We start from the raw sequence: 10000 nt of genomic DNA on the forward strand, positions 1-10000 counted from the left end.
ACTTTAGGGTTTGGAGTGTGTGTGTGTGTGTGTGTGTGTGTGTGTGTGTGTGTGTGTGTGTGTGTGTGTTGTGTTTTGCTGTATAATAAAGGGCTCCACCCACTAATACTGTAGCTCTTCAGGGACCCATGATGCACGAGAGGAACTTGGATGTCTCGCCCTTACAGTACAATGCGAAGGGAAGGTGCAGGAAACGAGGTACAGACCCTAACAAGGACTCACACACTCCGCTAGCGAGGACTCACACACTCCGCTACCGAGGACTCACACACTCCGCTAGCGAGGACTCACACACTCCGCTACCGAGGACTCACACACTCCGCTAGGGAGGACTCACACACTCCGCTACCGAGGACTCACACACTCCGCTAGCGAGGACTCACACACTCCGCTACCGAGGACTCACACACTCCGCTAGGGAGGACTCACACACTCCGCTACCGAGGACTCACACACTCCGCTAGCGAGGACTCACACACTCCGCTAGTGAGGACTCACACACTCTGCTAGCGAGTAGTCACACAATCCACTAGGAAAGAGTCAATGTAAATTAGGGAGAAGGTTCCTGAGGGGTTCCTGTACTCTATAGCACTAACTAGCTTCATATTTTTGGACTTTATGGCAGAGTGGCTAAAAGGACACTCCTCCTCAGTGTGAAAACCGCTTGGAGTTTTCCAACACAGTCTGAGAGTCCTTCAGAAAGGAGATCTGAAACAATTCTCCGCTGTGAGGCCTTCTATAGAGAGCTGTGTGTCTTTACAAATCATGTTCAATCAATAACCTTTTATACAGGTAGACTCCAGTCAAGGTGCAGAAACATCTCAGCAATGGTCAAGAGACCTGGGAGACACCTGAGATTAGTTTTAATTGTTGCAAAGGGTCTGGATACCACAACTGCGTTTTAGTGCCATCTAAAAAAAATAAAAAATAATAATTACAGATTAATAGAATAAAAGTAAAAATTACAAGAATAAACTTGTAGCACTACGAGAATAAAGTCGAATATATATTACAAATATATATAAACTCTGGTATACCTGCTGTTTAGCAAAATGTCCACTGGATGGCAACACTGAGAATGTGTGTGTGTGTGTGTGTGTGTGTGTGTGTGTGTGTGTGTGTGTGTGTGTGTGTGTGTGTGTGTGTGTGTGTGTGTGTGTGTGTGTGTGTGTGTGTGTGTGTGAGAGTGATGGTGCTTTACATCAGTAGATTGTGTCTGCCATCAAAGTGGCTCATGGTGAGAGCTGTGGGGCTTTTAAACAAATAGTGGAGGATGAAGGAACCACCATGTAGTGTGTGTGTGTGTGTGTGTGTGTGTGTGTGTGTGTGTGTGTGTGTGTGTGTGTGTGTGTGTGTGTGTGACACGTGTTGTTAGGTAGGTGGCCACCGTTGTGTGTTTTGATTCTTTGAAAGCAAACAATTGCAGCTGCTGATGTGATGCGCTTCACCATATCTTTGATGTGGCGATATCGGCCATCTTCTCAACACACACAAACACACACACACACACACACACACACACACACACACACACACACACACACAAAGACAAACAGATACATTCACAACACAATATATCATAACTCTTTTAATAGTTTCACTTTGTGTGTGTGTGTGTGTGTGTGTGTGTGTGTGTGTGTGTGTGTGTGTGTGTGTGTGAGAACACGCAGTAGTGTTGTGTCTGAAGAATGATTACTCATGATCTTGTCCTGGCCTGAGGTCAGACATAGTCTGTGTGTAAGAATGCAAATCAAAACATCATCACGTCACAACATTGGTGAAGACAATCTGGTTGGTTTGGGAACCTGTTCGTCTTCCACGCAAACGTGTGTAACCTCGTGTCTTGTAGTAGATCAAAATACAGAATCAGAATCAAAACCGTATCTGTGAGGAAGGCTGAAGCTCACACCCTCTGGCCACCATTCATAGATCATAAAGTTCTATAAACCTAAAAGTATTGAGAAACCCAACTTCTTCCGCCAGATCTGGTTCTTCTCCAAACCTACCACACATTTTAAGACTTACAATTGTATACAACGTTTTGCATGTGATGGCATGACATTTTCCCTTCCGTGAAGATCTCCTTTCATGGGATGGTTGATGTGGAATCTTCGTGGATCTGATGTGGATCTTCTGCTATAGAGCTCCAACGCTTCTGAACATGAATGAATGTGAACGCTGACTGCACCCCAGGAACCTCTTTAACTTCTTACTTACATCACTACCTGACTTTACTAACACCCTCAATAAATCTCCTCAAATCACCACAAAATCTGGTGAACATCTTCTCAGAAGAGTGGAGGTTGTTGTAACAGGAAATGGAGACTACATGTGGAATGGTGATGTTTAAAAAGAAGCACATATCAATTTAATGGTGTGTATCTGTGTGTGAAGAACCTCAGAGGAACTTAATTGTTGTTTTGGTCAAGTAGCTTAGAAGCGAGTTGCGTATGTTTATAGATATGTTTTTAATCTTCACAAACCCTACTGGAACATCTTCCCAGAAGAGTGGAGGTTGTTATAAGAGAAGGCAAAATGTGTAAAAATTTAACTTTTTATGCCCAGGTGTCCACAAACCTCAGAGTTCTATATGTATATACACACACACACACACACACACACACACACACACACACACACACACACACACACACACGCAGACAAATTTCTCACAAACCCCCATTTGTGCCTCTCATTCATATTTTGCTCTAATCTCCTCCTCGGATCTCTCAGTAGTGGCTGCATTAGACTCATCTGAAGTTACCTGCCTCTCTTATCTGTTCTTCTCATCCTTGGCGAGGGGATGGAGGTGAACGTTGCACTAAAAACCTCTAAAGGCTTCTTCCCTAATGCCTACATGATACCTGGGCCCCTTGGTCTCCATCTGCCAGGGCTTCTCAGCCTCTCTAACCCCACTAAAGAGGCCTTTTGTTGGGCTGATAAACCCGGCATTGTGCCGTAGGTCTCTGATACCCTCACAAAAGAAGGTATCAGCGTACATCTCGAACTGGGCTTCCCTCCTCCTGCATTTTCTCTTTTCGCAGGGTTTCCTCTGGGGTCCACCTTGCTCCATTTTTTTAGAGGGATGAAGTACTGAAGGGAAAGAGGAGATCGCATGAAAAGAGACCGTGGATGTTTCTCAAATCTGTGAAGGAAAAGAAGTGTTTTAACTGTTAACGAGCGTAGCGTCAAAATGTACCACGACCTCATTTATCACAAACATTCTTTTACATAAGAAAGACTTTTACGGTGTAAATCCATCATCTGCACTTGTTTCATCATAGTCACTTCTCAGACTTGGTTTGGGGAGCTCAAGTTTGGATTTGATGCCTTCTCATAATCAAGAAAACATTCAAGTGATTTCATGCATCTTCAGTTCTTGTGTTTTTATTGCTGGACGATACGCAGAATAAGTTCACAAGGACCCATATTAAGCCAAGGCTCATTTTCTCATGAATGGACATTTGGTGTTGAGGATGAGGTTGAGGTTCCATTTTGAGTCTGGGTCCTTTTAAATTTTCTTCCTCATACCGTCTTGGGGAGTTTTTCCTTCACCACAGTCACCGGCACAATCATTAGGGACAAACTTTATACATACTTTTATTACCGCTTTATCTCAGTAAAGCTGCGCTGAGACAATGTCTATTGTTAAAAGCGCTATGCAAATTTTATTGCATTGAATTTTTCGGTCAGAACCAATTTTGGACCAGTGGCAGATAAAGTACACAGACCATGTAGTTAAAGTAGAGATTCACTTTGTAAAATGTGACTCCAGTGAAAGTAAAAATGTCTCTTTAAACTTTCACTTAAGTAAAAGTACAAAAGTTTTAGCCTTAAAATTTACTTAAGTATCCAAAGTAGTGATTTATTATAACTCTAATGTTCCTGTTATCATTTTTATCACAAGATTCTTTACTTAATCACCTCAGTTTCTGTGTAAAGACTCGAATGTGACTCTCAGCACACTGATCTATTAATAGAATGAGATTTATGACTCAAACACTGATTGTTTTCTATTATAATGATCATGAACACAAAACCTTCTTTTCAACTACTTTAATAAAATTATGTAAATGAGGTCACGTGTGTGGTGGCGAGTTCGAGTCTGGAGTTTCTTCATCATTTATTCCTCTCTAAATGTTCTGCTTGATGTTGAACTGATGCTGAACTGTATGTTGGTGATCAGTAGATGCACCGAGCGCCGATCAGAACACGTGTAAAACAGAGCGTGTGCTCGATCCTGATTGGTGACTCGCTGCGTGTTTCAACAGTTACGTTTTTATCCTCGTTAATAAAATGAAACGACCGATTTCACTAAATGGAGTCGAGTAAAAAGTCAAATATTTGACTTTTAAATGTAGTGAAGTTTCAGTAAAAATCGCCCCAAATGGAAACACTTAAGCGACTTAAAAAACAGTAATTACATTTCCTTCATTACTGTACACCACTGTTCTGGACTGTGTAGAAAATAAGTTCCAGGTAAAATCAACCCACATCCTGCTCTCGTATTAGCGAATCGAAACTTGCCTGGCCATCGCAACAGCATTTACTGCAATGTTACAGACACAATTTTGGTGCGCTAAACTTGAATCTTATTTTTTCCCCAAGATGGTTTAGATATAACAGCAATGATTACTTTTCAATAGTATCTAGCTAGCTTTGGGGTGTTCGCAATCTTATCCAAGCTAGCGAAAGGTATTTTCCCCAGCACCTGTGAGTCACTAGTTTCCAGTCTGGGGGAAGAGCTAAACTAGCTTGAGTTTTACTGATTTCTCAGAGGTATGCTATCCTTTATTTATTTATCTATGAAAAAATCCGGCTAAATTCGGCTCTAGGTGCCAGTTGATTCATGTCTTTGTTATCGTTCCTGTAGGAGTTTGTAACCGAGGAACACTGTGTTCATTACAGGCTGCACTTGTGGTCAGGTGTAATTAAACTGGTCTCGGTGATTAAAGCCAAAAGAAAATAAAGGTTGATTGTGTTTGTTTTATATTAGTTAAAAAAAAAAAAGTTGTGGATTGTACGCATAAAGGCTGAGTAGATGATGTCCTCTTAAGTACAGGGTTTTTATTGGATGCATCTTCTCTACCAGAAATTACAGAACCCAACGTAATCTACCTTCTAAATTTGTGGTTTGAGGAAAAGTCACCTTGTCTGGTCTTGGCATCTTTGTGGTGCGAGGGCATTGTTGTCTAAATAGCTACAGCTTTGAGTTTCTGATCAGAAGGTGAACGGTTCACCCTTCAGCTCCACCAAGCTGTCACTTTTGGGCCCTTAAGCAAGGCCCTTAACCATATCTGCTCCGGAGGGGTCGGGTCATGGCCGACCTTGATCTCTGACTTTAGTCTTCTTAACAAGAAAATATCGATAGTAGAGTAGACCTTTCACCTTTCTCCTCCTTGTACTTTAAGGACCTTCTGTTTCTAACTGTATGAACCACCGATATAAAAATATAAAGTATTTTTTTATATCAGTGTTCCTTAGAAATGCTCTCCAAAAGATCAGACCATGCTCCATACTCTATTTTGATGGGATTTGATTGAATAATTTCGTTTAATTTTAGATACCAGGTCTGAACCTGTAGTGGTACCGTCAAGACAACGAATTTTCTTAAATCAGGGTGATATGAAAACATTTTCAAGAAAGTACTAAAATTTTTCTTATGTTTCCACACTTTCACCTTTAAAAAAGTCCCCTTGCACAGCAATACAGCACCCCAGTGTTCTCCTGCAACGTGTCCTGGAAGTCTTCTTTTTAAAGCATTTTAAATTTGCACCGGATCTCCACAGTGGTGTCAAAACTGCAACCTGGATCTTTCTTCTTTGGAAAGAGGGTGAAATCCACAGGAGCCAAATCTATGAAGTAGGGTGGATGCGGCCCCCAAAAACCATTAGGCAACTCACGGATGATGATTATCGGAGAACAATACACACGATCTGTATTTATTGTTCTCCGAAAATCATCATGTGCGAGTTGCCTAATGGTTTTCGGGGGTTAAGCTGGTTGAAGGTCTTCCTGATCTCTTGTCATCTTCCAGCAATGTTCTTCCGCTCTTAAAGCGAGCATGATGCTCGAAACACCTCGAACGACTCGCCGTACATCACACGGACTTCATGTTAATGTTTCTGTTGCAGAATTTCACGTTTGCTATATCCAAGATATTCAGATTCAGCACTGGATGTGATGCAGCCATAATTGTTTCCACTTGCATAGCAGTTTCCTGGTGAGGTGTTTGCGGGCCGTGTGGACGATCCATCCCCAGAGTTTTCTTATCATTTCCTCTGCTGTTTTCCTCTGTGCCACAGGTTTTCTTTACTCACTGACTAATTCATCTTTGCACCATTCAGGTGGCCAGCGTTTCCCAACACGGTCATACCCTCAAGGAAACTTAGAAACTCGGTGCATTGTATGATTCAGAATGATACAAGGTGCTTCTTGTGTCTGTACAAACTTTTTTAAAGTTAGCAAACTTTATGCTAATCATGTATCAGTCATTAAAAGGAAATTTGCTGATTTCAGTAAGAATGTCCGACTCTCGGGAATTAGATCTCGGATATTTGATTTGTTTCTTCATGCTTTGCTGACTGGGAGAAAAACTTCGCATCAGCACAAAAAGTCAAAAACTCGTAGAATGGAGCGAATGTTTCAGGACTCAATAAATCCATACGTGTTACGGAGCCTGATCTGTCCAGCTTCTTCTCCCATAGATCTGTCAGGAAGACGGATGCATTTAGCCGTCTTTTTCCCAAATGACTGACAGCCGGATAGATGCTTCAGGGACACTCAGCAATATGTGGGTCCTGCTGAGTCGGCAGATGTGTGTGAGGTTATTGGTTTGTGTGTGTGTGGGTGTGGACCATGACGGATGTGCCTGGACGCCCCGGGGGGCTCTGGCTCTCGATAAACGGAGTGTCATGTGGAATTAAGTTTTAATGATTTCAAATAGGAGTTGGGTGAATATTGGATGGAGAAATAGAGGTGAATGTGGGGCATAAACAGAAGGCGGTTGTTATTATTATTATTATAACCCCCAGCTACTACCTCCATGTGTGTGTTTGAGGGAGGACCTTTAAGATCACGATGTGGGGTTTGTTTTAAGTTCTTCAAGGCACCAGGAATTTCCCTTTATCGCTCTGATATTCCTCTTCCAGCACCCCACCCCCTCTCTCAATCTTTCCCTTTATACCTGTTTTATTATCGCTCTCGCCCCCGTCCTGTCAGCGTGATTCATTCCCTCGCCCCAATGCCAATAGAGAAGATCTTATAATCTGTTTACTTTCTTGAGAAAACCTTTTTCAAGGTGGATCTACCGTTCTTCACTGGGGTTTGAAATCTCAACTGTCAACCCCGTTTCTGCTCTCAGAAAATAAATATCATGCAGTCGCCTCTACCAACCCACCACATTGCATTACCCTGCAACGGATTCGCTTCCAGATAGATTACTGAACATGAGTCAGAGTGAGTAATCCGTCCTTCATCTCCACTTCCATGCCATTACATCTCTATTATCCTAACGCTTTCTGACATTACATCATCAACGCTCCATCATCTCCCCCTCACGTTCATGCTGTTACATCTCAGCATCTCAACATCACCTCCAAATCTGAACCATGACATCGCAATCACATCTACTTCCACACTATTACATCATCAACATAACATCACCTCCACATCTGAACCATGACATCTCAATCACATCTACTTCCACACTATTACATCATCAACATAACATCACCTCCACATCTGAACCATGACATCTCAATCACATCTACTTCCACACTATTACATCATCAACATAACATCACCTCCACATCTGAACCATGACATCTCAATCACATCTACTTCCACACTATTACATCATCAACATAACATCGCCTCCACATCTGAACCATGACATCTCAATCACATCTACTTCCACATTATTACATCATCAACAGAACATCACCTCCACATCTGAACCATGACATCTCAATCACATCTACTTCCACACTATTACATCATCAACAGAACATCACCTCCAAATCTGCACCATTACATCTCAATCACATCTACTTCCACACTATTACATCATCAACAGAACATCACCTCCACATCTGAACCATGACATCTCAATCACATCTACTTCCACACTATTACATCATCAACAGAACATCACCTCCAAATCTGCACCATTACATCTCAATCACATCTACTTCCACACTATTACATCATCAACAGAACATCACCTCCAAATCTGCACCATTACATCTCAATCACATCTACTTCCACACTATTACATCATCAACATAACATCACCTCCACATCTGAACCATGACATCTCAATCACATCTACTTCCACACTAATACATCATCAACATAACATCGCCTCCACATCTGAACCATGACATCTCAATCACATCTACTTCCACACTAATACATCATCAACAGAACATCACCTCCAAATCTGCACCATTACATCTCAATCACATCTACTTCCACACTATTACATCATCAACAGAACATCACCTCCACATCTGAACCATGACATCACAAATCACATCTACTTCCACACTATTACATCATCTTTCAATTCCACCACCTTTACCATCACATCTCCATCAATTCTTCCACATTCCCTTCAACACCATCACATCTTTGGCATCTCCACCATCTTAACTACCACACCATTGCATCTCCATCACTTCTACTTCTACACCATCACATCTTCACTTTCACTACACCGTCACATCTCCATTACTTCTACCACCTTCACTTGCACACCATCACATCTCCATTACTTCCACCACCTTCACTTCCAAACCATCATCTCACCATTATTTCCATTGCTTTTACCTCCACATTATTAGACCTCCATCACTTCCACCATGTTTACATCCACATAATCACATCTCCATTACTTCCACCACCTTCACTTTAACCTCATTACATCTCCTTAACTTCCACCACCTTGGCTTCCACAAAATTGCACCATCATTCCTTCCTTTTTCATGCCACAACCTACACTTCCACCATGTCTAGACATTTTCTCTCTCAGCTCCTCCTCCTCCTCCATCCTCCATATCAATGATCTCCAGCTTCTTACCACAGTCTCTTGTGGAGATGATGGAAAGGTGGAGAACCATCCAGATACTATTTTATAAATATATTGTTTTCTTAGATATATTGTTTTTTATTATTTAAAATATTATTCTTTTTCTTTTACATCCCTCCTTCCTCTCTCTCTCTCTCTATCTCTCTCTCTCTCTCTCTCTCTCTCTCTCTCTCTTTCTCCTGCATCCTGTCACTCCTTCGCTGCACTTCTCTCTCTCTCTCTTTCTCCTGCATCCTGTCACTCCTTCGCTGCACTTCTTGTCTCAGTGACCGCGTCTGCCTTTGATATCTGAGAGTGCAGAGTCTCCTGTGCAAACAAAGACCCTCTGTGTGTGTGTGTGTGTGTGTGTGTGTGTGTGTGTGTGTGTGTGTGTGTGTGTGTGTGTGTGTGTGTGTGTGTGTGTGTGTGTTATAGAAGGTTGTCCTAAGCATGAAAGATAACCTCACCTGCTTCAAGAACATTAAAAAATCAATTAGCGAGGAACATAGCACTGTTTTGCTAAAAGTATTGGGACACCTGTCTTCTCCAGCCAGATGTGGTTCTTCTTCCCTCAAGCTTGGAGAAACACAATTGTGCTTGATGTTTTTGGATCCTGCAGGATAAAATATTCCCTAGAACTAGGAGACCCAAACCTGGTCCAGCAATGCTCTTGTGCACAAAGCCGGCTCCATGAAAATCTGCATTCCATGGGTTGGAAGATGTGGAAGATCTCTTGCTATAGAGCTCCAACCCTATTAAACACATTTGGGGTATTACACTGACTGCACCCCAGGAACCTCCTCACCTGACCTACATCAGTACCTGACTTTACTATCACCATAGTAGCTGAATAAGATCTCCATAAAATCTAGTGGAACATCTTCCCAGAAGAGTGGAGCTTATTATGACAGCAAATGGAGACTAAATGTG

This window comes from Silurus aristotelis (genome assembly GCF_946808225.1).
Source record: "Silurus aristotelis genome assembly, chromosome: 27".
Classification (NCBI taxonomy): domain Eukaryota; kingdom Metazoa; phylum Chordata; class Actinopteri; order Siluriformes; family Siluridae; genus Silurus; species Silurus aristotelis.